The 11194-nt window shown below is 44.5% G+C and overlaps 1 long non-coding RNA gene across 1 annotated transcript; it reads left to right on the forward strand.

Annotated features, from left to right (window-relative positions):
* Positions 1 to 831: 831 nt before the first annotated feature.
* On the forward strand, positions 832 to 10343 carry LOC119376928 (uncharacterized). The gene is made up of 3 exons (XR_005180699.2): positions 832 to 971; positions 4610 to 4748; positions 10314 to 10343. It is a non-coding gene; the product is annotated as an uncharacterized LOC119376928 (long non-coding RNA).
* Positions 10344 to 11194: the final 851 nt, after the last annotated feature.

An 11194-nucleotide genomic window follows, 5' to 3' on the forward strand; every position in this document is an offset into this window, starting at 1 on the left:
TACTTCGAACTCGTTGCCCCGTTGTCTTATCTAGAAGAGAAGGCTCGCCAGGCATACCGCGTGTTGCTATTGCATCCTTGGAACACCACATCGTTTCCGCGAGTACCGAGGAAAGCGTTCGGCGTGAAATGTTAGCCGCGTCATGCCATGCCCGTTGAACACCGCAGCCAACACGTTCACCAACAATGAAACGCACCTCGCAACTTGGCGAACACCAAAATGAAATTCTCACCACAATAATTCACATTACGCATGCAAGTGCGAAACACCAGAACACGTGAGGGGGCGTGTCGTTGCAGACGAGTTTACGAGAGCGCCTTTCGATGCACCGCCAGGGCTGCACTGAATAACAATGGACGTGCGCCTCTCTTCAGGGGGCGCTAAGAAAAGGTTTTTCGTAATAATTAAACACTATCCTACATTCTTGGCACATTGCACCTACATAATATTGTCACGAAATAAATGTAACTTGTAAAACATCAAGATTGCTTCGCCCTTGAATAAAACTTGGTTTTCGGTATTAGTGTTTGTTCCCGCAACACAGTCGCGCTTCAATCGCAGCACCCATAATAGCTCAGCGCGAGCGTCTATATGTCTATATGTCGTACAAAATCCTTTTGTGTTCGAAAGCTAGGTACCTAGGGAGAGAATCTCTAGGGATTTTCGATGGTGGCGCCGTCACATCTTGGCGGAGCTTTCTGGAACTCCGCTTCGCTTCGCCGACCGGTGTCGGCTTTCCATCTGTTCCACGTGTGCGTGTATGGTTCGCGCGTTCGTCTCTTGTCTCTGTACCGACGACGATGACCGCGAGTCGTGCAGTTTTTCGTTTCGACAGCGTAGTCCGTGAACCGGTGTCCCGTAGCGACTTCGTCGTGACTGCCTCAGAGAACGTCTAGTACTGCCTTTGCTTGATTGACGGACGTCGAGGGCGAAACAGAGCGAAGGTGCTGCAATGCGCTGCCTTGCCACAAGTAAGTAGCGATCTCTGTTATTTCGAGTTCTGCTCCGCTAGTCTGAAATGTCGGCGTACCTGTTACATTTACATATCAGAGAGCGTGATCACATAGCTATGCTGCCGTTCTTACGTTGTGGATACGGAGCGTGATAAACATTTCGAACTGCGGCACAAGATGCTCATCCACGATCGCTGCGCGAGCAGAAAAAAGTTTTCTGCGAAAGAACCGATCTTGTGTTTTCATGCACTACAGCCGCTACAGTTCGACATGATTAACTTGCACCAACTCGTCCAATGTTCGGCATTGCGTAAGTGATAACCACTACTGATATTATATCGTCATCTAGTAGTAAGGGCACTCCCTTATCGTTAATCCTAGGCAAGTTCTTAGATTCGTTGTACTGCGGTAATGAATAATCCTGTTGGCCGACTGGGGCGTTGAAAACCTGGTACTTGTAAACAAGAACAGCTAAAGAACGACTTATCATTTTATTCTAACAGTGCGCAGGGCGATGTTTCGTTAACTTCGCCATTACTTGTACTAGTTTTATGTACCGAAACATGTCTTACAGTATGAATCACGCTTGTCTGGAGTGCCCAAGCCGTTCATTCAGCCGCCTTGTTTTGCAAAGGTACGCAGAGAGTGACGCCGTACCGCACACGGTCATACGGCAAGATGCAAAAATTCGAATGTAACAGAGAGTTGGAAACACGCCAATGTATTCACGAAGGTAATTTCGAATAGGATAAGAGCCAAGTAAACTTGACTTTGAAGGGACCCTGAAACTGTCTTTTAAATTTTTTGTAAGAATTTATTCTACATCATCATCAAATCATTTGCGCCATGAATTGAGCCACGCACAGCATACCAAGGCAGCTGCAAAGCAATTATAGTGACACCCTCCTCGACCCTGCTTTGCCTCCTCAACTTGTCAAACGGCCAACCGTCACGCGCACTCGACAGGTCAAGCTCCATCGAGCACGCGCCGTCAGGCAACAGAGACCAAGTGTGTGGAAGATCTGCTCTGCAATGTGCCGCCACACTACCAGCTGTTCTTATTATATTCTCTTGTACGGTGACCATCTCCAAAAGCATGCGGACAAACAAAAGGTATATGGGAACGATCACCGATCAGCCTAAACTCGGGCAAAGTGTTTGTGTCTCCAGGGGTGAAGCTACAGCCGCAGACACTTGGATCCTGCGAGCGTTGGGTGGATAACAAACAAAATACGTTGATAGGCTAGTTGGCTCATAATCTTCAAAATTGCATAATGGGAAATCGAACAAGACTTAGAAGGAACACAGATGCACAGGACCTGTTCAATCTTGTGCTATCCAATTTTGAAGGTTGAGTGGATAGCGAGAGCAAGATGCCCACTGCAGCAATGAGCTGAGCAACTCCGCTTGCCAGATGGCTTACAAGCCTTGCACGATGTGTCAGCTTTACAAGTCACCACCTGCTAGATTTGTGGCGCACAGCTCTGCTAGGGCATCAATGGTGTCAGAGAAAAAAAAAAAAATTTGCAATACACACTGTCACGCAGCTCATGTCAACACGGAGTATGTTGTAACACAGGCAGGCGATGCTCGCTGCCAAATAGAGTTCCGTGACTATTACTGTTATTATACTATACTGTTGCAAGTTACAGCTGTTGTAATGCTTATTTTACAGTTGTTCCAGGGCCAGCAGCAGTGACACATATGTTGTACTATTATAGACTGCGCGTCTAATCTCCATAAGCATTATTTTCATTCCACATGTTTAGGTGGCAAACTTCGTTTAGCAACTTCACTGTTGTGTACCTAGCAGAGATATTCCAAGATAATCAGCTGACAGTCACACAACGAATATGAAGCTGTACACTGTCATAATCACCTACGCACATACCACAGTGACTTGGAAACTTTTCCAAATCCTTTTTTTTTAGATACAAGCAATTTATTACCAGCATGAGAAGAAGTAAAGTGCTAAAATAGTGACTCCATTCCGTTCAGGTGGTTTGAGTTTCTTGAGCAGGTGACTTGACGAGGGAGCTTCTGCCGAATTTTGTTTACTAAAGTACAGCTGCCGGCAGGGCACCCATTTCACAGCCCCCCTTGGGAACAAAAAAAACCTCACCACTATTTGAATGTTTGTTATATCTTGCAATGTTTAAAATACCACTGGCGTAAGCATCCAGAAGCACCTAGAAAGCAGCCCAAGAATAAAGCAAGAGAGGTGAATGACGATAGCCCTCGTTGTGCGCCCTGCAAGCTTGTCCGTCATTGATGTCGACTATGCTCGTAGAACAGGTGAATTACCGGTGAGCCTGAGTAGCCACTAAATGCATCATACTGATAATGAGGTCACAAGTTGTCACCAATTCGGGCACTTGCGCTTCCTTTGAGACCATATTAAAATGCGTTTAAGACTATGTTCATCAGTAATACATGGTTTTGAGTTACCTATGTATGCGGGAGAATGGAACACAGAAGATTTTGGCTTTGAAGTTGTGTTGTCAGGGGGCCTTCAAAGGGACCGACAACTGGGCAGAACGTGCTATTAGATCCTGGTAAAAATGAAAAGACCGTGAAATATAGTGGACAGATTCCAGCATCCTTTTCGCGTTGCGAATAGGATTTATATTTTTAAATCGTGCTTAAAAGTAACAAAAAACCGCTATGTTGCGCAGCCTAGCGGAAGAGCCTTGAAGCTGGATTATGAAGTCGGTCACTTTTCTGTACGTATACGTAGTGTGATGCTGTCATGCACGCCATAATTGGTCCTCAAAGTTAGAGTATGCATATTATTATCTATCCCCGCCTCAGTTCTGTGCTGCCTACGAGGTAAAAGAAGTTGCATGGTGAGAAGCGGCGCTGCCTTCGCAGCCGCCAGTGGCCCATGTCCAGCCGCGGCGCATGCGCGCAGAGTGCACGCATGCGCAGTAAAGCTTCGCGCTAAAACACAAACCGCTCTCGGATTCATTGTTTGCAGCATGTGTTGTCAAGTTTGTTTAAGAGTTCATATTCGCCGCAGATAGAAAAATTCTGATTAAAAATGTTTCACGGCGTTTTCCACGTTACCATTCCATGGCTAGACAATCTGACCAGTTAGCTTTCCATTGCGCTAAAGAAGATAGGTGCCCTAAAAATTGGTTGTCAGTCCCTTTAAGTGGCACAATCAATCAATGCACAGGCATTGTTGAGAAAACAAATGTATTTGCTCGTTCAGCATTCTGCACATCACAAAAGTGGCTGGCTGTAAACATCTGCAGCCCCACCGCTGTGAGGCATCCGTTGTTCTCCAGTGAAACCCTATTACACTACTACGTAATGGTCGCTGTCCGCTGAACAGCCATGTGCATAAAAATTAATGTTAAAGATTTGCTAAAAACTGCGCATAACGAGCTGCTGCCCAACATCAACATGCACTATGTGCCCAAGCCTGCTGCTGTTGTCAAATTTAACACAAATCACGGTTTTAATTCACGACCTTGAGAAATAGTTGGAATGCCTGTTCTGATTATGGACTGAAATGCACCTTGCACACTTGGTTCAGTGAATATGCTTGGTCAATATGAAAGTTTTGGAGTCTGAACATGCAGTCTGAATAATGTCTTTAATTAGAGACACCAGAGCAAATTTTCACATTGTACTTTTTATTGGCATTTCAGGAGCAACACGGTAGGATGACTAAAGGACGCAACACTTCTGGACGGGAATTACATGTTCAAGAATTGTTTTGAAATGTACAAGGAAGATATTGGCATTCTCCTTCCGCCATCAGCTGTTCAACATCTGCGAGCTGCAAAGGTGAACACACTTTCATGTAAACAGGGCCACGTGCATGCACTGGTACAAGGTTGCTCAGTTGTGCTAGATAGAACAAAACACAGTCCTAGTCTTCATGCACCAACCACAGAAATGAAGGCTGAACGTCAGCTCCACAAGTGAAAGCAGGTTTCTAGCAGCCTCATATTAACAGTCACTCTGTTTAACTCTATCATAATTGCTCATTCCTCTGCTGTATGTGTGTGTGCATTTATCTGCTAGGCAATCATCGTCTAAACAAACCATAATACTTTGGTGACTTGGCACTATCAAAAAGAAAGAATTAGGAGAGGAACAAGTGAGGGCAGCACTCTCCTGGCTTGTCCCCCTGCTATTTCCTTTTTTTTCAACAGCGAAGTTCTTTAAAAGGGGCCCTGACACACTTTTTCGGCATGGTTAGAAAACACTGCCGATCGGTAGTCGAGGCTCCTGAGAGCACGCGAGCCAAACATTATAGCGCAGCACAAGGCCTGGAATTTACCATTAATTCTGAAAGTCAGCTAGAAATCGTTCCCTCTTCTTTCTACAAATTATGCCATATACCCAAATTCACGGGCTGTCAGCTGACTTGAGCATCGTCAGCTGCATAGTTAACGTGCCACGTGCCTGCGCATGCACTCACGATGCGTTCGAAAGGAAAAAGAAAACAAAGAAAAAGTGCACCAAGTCATGACGTGTAGATGATGTAACTTCTTTCCCCTGTGCCATCCCTCCCCTGCTTAGCTTCCAGTGCGCTCGTTGGGATGAGAGAGAAAGCAATTACAGCGTGCGACAAATCTCTAACTCCGCTCGTACGCACGGATTTAAAAAATTTTGGGGCGGTTGATTCGTGAGGCAATAAACTCCTTCAAAGAAGCCATTCGACGGTTACTTGTGAAAGAAGTTCCACCGTGAGGTGTTAGCAAAAACTCTACAGGTATGTGCCACAAAAAGTGGATATGTGCCAAGCAGCTTCCAGCATAGCATAGCTTTGCATAGTATAGTATAATACGGGGTGGGCAAGGAAGTGAGGGTAAGGAGTAATGTTAGGAGGAGCGGAGACCGTAAAGCATAGCACAACAGTCTTGTATAGTATTGGAGGCGAGGAGTTATGGAGTCATCCTCTTATCGGATGCACCGCACTTGCGTTCTAGGTAGGATAATGCCGGCGCACTCCTCATAGGTTTCGCTATCGGCGCTCTGTGAAAACATCACGTGGAAGCCCTAACGGACATTTCTGTGGATACTTTCAAACGAAAGAAGTTTTTACAACCAAAATAATAATCTTGGATGAAAAGAAAGCACAGGGTTGCTTACAGGCGCTATCTGTTTACATAAATTGTACAGTGGGTGCACATTGCGAGCGGTCGCCGTGATAGGGCATCCCCAAACAATCTTCTTGCATGAAATGTGGGCAATCCCTAATGGTGAATTTAGGTGCGAGGAAACCAGCGAAACTCAAAAACAAGGACGATAGAAGAAGGCACATTCAAGCACACACCGTTTCCGGCGATGGTGTGCGCTTGAATGTGCCTTCTTCTATCGTCCTTGTTTTTGAGTTTTGCTGGTTTCCTCGCACCTAAACATGAACTAACTGGCCCTGATTTTCACGCTTCTGAATGGTGAATTCCACTGGTGGATTCGGAGTGGCCGACGAACTCTGCGCCGGAGCACTCCACTCCGGCGGAGAGCAACCGAAGGAAATCTGTCAATGGAACACGAGGGCCCCGCCAGACCAAATGGTAGGGGCCGCTAGTGCACATTTGCTTCGCAAGCGCCTAGCATTCCTTGCGTTTTGTGCCGTTTTCGCCTTCATGGGCGCGAGCGGAGAGAACGGGTGCGGTCAGACAGCACATTGCATCGCGCATGCGGTACGCCACGCTCTGCGTGCACGCGCTGGGAGCTTGCGACTTCCGGTCGAATCCGCCGCTTTTCGCGGAGTAGAGGGAGCTGCTCCAGATCTGCCAATGAAACATACAGGGAGCACTCTCAATCCGCCAATGGAATGGACTTGCTCTGAATGGAGCAGAAAAACTGCTACCGAAAGTGCTCCGAATCTGCCAATGGAATTCACCAAAAGAAATATACTCTTACAGTGGTCCGTCTGTATAAATAAATGGATCATACGAGAATGAAGCCTCAATTAAGCGATGACGCAGCCGTAGCATAAATAAGCATCTATAATTGTCAGTGTTGTAGGCATTACTGAGAAAAAGTAACTAAATACGTTACCCGTTACACTAACAAAAAAGGAACGCGTTACCGCCCTACGTACCTCTTAAGGGGGGACGTGGCACTTAAGGAATGAAAATCAACCGAAAAATCTAGTTTTCGCTGGCCATCTCTGCACGTTCCTGACATCAATGTGCACCTAGTTACTAATTTTCATTGCTGCATACCCTCTTCTATCCAGACCTTACTATAAAAAAGCAAAACTTTGCATCCTGCCCTTTAAATTGAGGGCAAACGGCAAGCAATTTTTCATGCTCTTTCTGTAATGGAGGAGCAATATCTTTTGTTCTGTCTGGGTTATCATTATGATTTCTTTTTCGCTGCTAAGATAAATAGATGTGATGTGTCGTAAGGCAAATTTTGTTATAGTACTTTCTTAAGAAAATGTTCTAAATCAAGGTTTTGTTTTGAGTATTAATTGGGGCGTTTTTTAAATTGAGTGCAACAGCCCACAACTCTGCTTGGAAATGTCCTAAAACAATGATTTATACTTTACGACACACTACAAACATTCTCAATGTATTCTGTGGATTGTACATTGGTGTGCAGGTTGTGGTTAATTAGCTAATTAGGCCTTAAACAAAGAAGTAGGTGTTTGTGATATCCTGGAAACTATTTATCATAGGAAAACAACAATTGCATATTTGAAATCAGCACATAAACATTCCTAAACTATGAAAGTTCCATCAAAATCAGTCAAGAATTAAAAAAAAAAGTTTTAAAGTGCCACGTCTCCCCTTAAAAAGTTAACGTGTTACCATTACATTTACCGAAAAAAAGTAACGGACGTTACTTTTGCCGTTACTTCATGGTCAGAAATATTAATCACTGCATTATTGCTGCAGGAATCCCAAGTAACAATTTTATAAAGCTGATGTTTATATATTTACATAAAACTTCTAGCCCAAATGACAATTTTACGTGAAGTACAGATTTAAGGAGAATAAGTTGGACAAATGTATCGTACCTTGGCAAGAGTATAGTTACCTAAAGTCGCCTGGACAGTTAGATGTGATGGCTTCTAACTCGCGTGACACATGGTAAAGCCATTTTAAACGTGAAGCATTTCTTAGCGAACCAAAGGCACTTTGAACGTTTCTATGTATACTTATCTACCTATCTAGCTACCTACATCTGGTGTTCTAACTTAGTGTGGGCCAAAACTGGCATCGGAGGGTAAGAGAATTTGACGAACACAATAGTCTGGTCATGACATGAATAATGTTAAAATCCTTTCGCATACGTCGTCAAACCCTTTCCTCTACATACGTGTGGTACACACCCGTATACCACGGGCTGCAGTATGCGGGTATGTGCCACGGGTGACTGACAGTATATATCAACCCAGGAACGGCGAGAACAGACATTGGTAAATTAAATGCGAGTGCGTTAAGAAAAACCGATATCAGCAGCGTTGACCTAACGAATTCAAACATTAAAAATCAGGACCCCAGCAGAAAATCAAACCCAGGCATTCAACGTGGCAGTCAGGTATTCTACCACAGAGCTACGCCAGGTCTTGAAACTGATTTCGGAAAAAAAAACCCAACACAGGCGTAATGTCGGTGCAAGGTCAGTTGTGGTTGCAGTGCTGGCTATCTAATTTTATAACAAGGCAATAAGCAATACTTACATACTCCTATGATTCAGGCGTCATGTCGGGATAATTTTAATGGCGGTTCCAGTGTTAGCTCTGCTTTCAAGCAGTCTAATAAGCTTTACATTTGTATTCCTTGGCTCAAAGCCAAAAAATGCAGCACGCACAGCTACTCGCTGACTGCTTTGCATGGAACCGATTCCCACAAGGCGAGGGATATGCCGAACTTTTTTCGCAGTGTGACTGCACAAAAGAAGACTTTATCATCAACGCTCTTCGTAAAGAAACATCACAACCTGTATAATTGCCGCGAGAATTGCGAGCGTTTATGTGAAAGTGTTCAAGATCAGCCTAATTCGTGGAAAAATTTAATAACTACAGAAACGTGTACCCACAGTTGATCGAAAGAAGCACATTCCTTTTTGAAAACAAGTTACCGCACAGATTACTGTAAGGAGAAGTTTCCACAACTTCTTGTTGAATTTAAGCAACAGCTGCATTTCAAAGCTGTCATCGTAAAGATTGCCTCTCTTAGTGAATACGTCCGCACCTATACGTTAAATAGGCGCTCAGCAGACGAATTGGCCGGCAGCAGTTACAGTTCGGAAATAGTAATGAGTACGTTACGAAGTTACTAAGCTCACGTTTTCATATTGCTGTGCTTTCAAGTGTTGTCAAGTGCTCAGCTGAAGCGGGAGAACTCCTCATTTAGTCAAAATTGCAGCGCAGGTGCTATTCAAAAATATTGTTTCAGCACATGTCGGTGCTCCCTAAGCAGACAATGCTACTGGTGATCATGTCTATCTGTCACATTGACAGTGGCGCCAGCTTTTCCAGTGGTGGGCCTCATGCCCAATAGTATGGAAAAGGGAAGGGAAACAGAAGTGAGTGTGAGGAGGAGGGGAGACCGGTGAGGCATAGCATATTCTTTAATAGTACACTATTGCAAGGAGTGGATGAGGGTGAGGAGGAGGGGGATGCCACCAGCTTTGTTTCCTCAGTCTTCGCGCCAATAGTACGTAGCTGCCCCCAGTTTTTTTTTCTCTTCACTTACTGCCGCATTCAAAGACGAACTTTATACTTAACTTTTGACTTGTGTGTGTAACCGGCGCTTAAAGGGGTACTGACGCCTTTTTTGAAGGCGAGTTTACTCCGCCATACAAATCTCCTGTATGCAGAGACGCCTCTGAGCAAGTGTGAAGCTCAGCAAAGGCTGATCAGATATTTTATGTTTATATGAAAGTAACTTTTCCATGGCGCACCTACCGACACCGACACTAGCTTGACGTCAGGCTACAGTACTAATTCTGGTGACTTCACACGCAGCAGTCTGGCTAGTAGCGAAACGTTCAAAATGGCCGCTTGTGCGTCATCAACGGAGCCACGGTGCTGAGCAGCCGTAGAAACGTCACTATATATTGTGCAAGCACGTGACGAGAAGCTCATACAGTGTTGTGACATCAGGGTACAGTAGGAACCGAAACTAGCCTTTAAAAACATATTGTAATTACTTTTCAGGGTGCCTTGCGCTTAGCACTACCGTTTGTAGGCTCTTGAGGGCTTGGCCTCGCATTTGACGCAAAAAAACACAACTGAAATTTTTCGTGTCAGTACCCCTTTAGACACCTTTTAAGAACGAGCCTTGCACTTAGTGCAGCTTTGTTGGCACTCACTTCAGCACAGTAATTGTAAGCGGCACTGTCCTTTTATATATTATCGCTCTCACTTTTTTTTTACAGGCTCTCCTGTATGACAAGGAAGCAGTATACGCGTCATTCGCAAATGCTCATTTTTATGTGCTTCCAAGGGATGCGGCCAAAGGACGACCTGCGGATGTGCGACTCACGTTTATGGGAGCTGCAACAAAAGAATTAAAGTGTATCCCCAGTGTTTTGTTATTACTTTTATTATACTATAACAGTATATTTCTGAACAACCATCTGAAAACATGGCGGATCGGTGGCACTGCAGAAAGCCGATGGATGCTTGTCAAAGCATAGAAATACACAAAGCAGCATAAAACCTTGCCACTTGGGTGGCCGTTGCATCTTTCCCTTGCCCAAGGAAGCAACGCAGCGCAGTGAAGCAGACTTACGAGCTGCCGTCCAAGGACGCGGCACATGCTCAACATAAATTTTCTCACTTAAAACAAAAATCACTAAATTAAACGTTCAGAATCGAATGTTCCGTTGTACACCAATTTGAAACAAGTTGCAATTTTAATTTCACTGCATCACCAAACTGCATGTGCCTGAACATGAGTCCATGCATTTCTTTAACTCACTCTCAATTCCCAAATAGCGTTACATAGGAGAGTTGGTTAATACATGTAGCATTATACATGTTGGCGACAAAGGCGAGGAGGTGGTTCTATTCAGATGCTGTCTTTGGCAGAAATTGAATCAAAAAAAAAAAAAAATTCGTCTGGCAATTTGGCACTTGGACTTCGATGTGGTCTATTCGTTATTTCTGTGTATATGGGTGGTGCGACACCCCATTTACACATTTTTCTATGTTTGCGCCCCTCATTCTTTGAAACTTCTCGGTCATCGACCGCCATACTTTTTTGACACACCCCTTATTCTTTGAAACTTCCTCGGTCATCGACCTCCATACTTTT

Source organism: Rhipicephalus sanguineus, unplaced genomic scaffold (assembly GCF_013339695.2).
Source record: "Rhipicephalus sanguineus isolate Rsan-2018 unplaced genomic scaffold, BIME_Rsan_1.4 Seq282, whole genome shotgun sequence".
In the NCBI taxonomy this organism is placed as follows: Eukaryota; Metazoa; Arthropoda; class Arachnida; order Ixodida; family Ixodidae; genus Rhipicephalus; species Rhipicephalus sanguineus.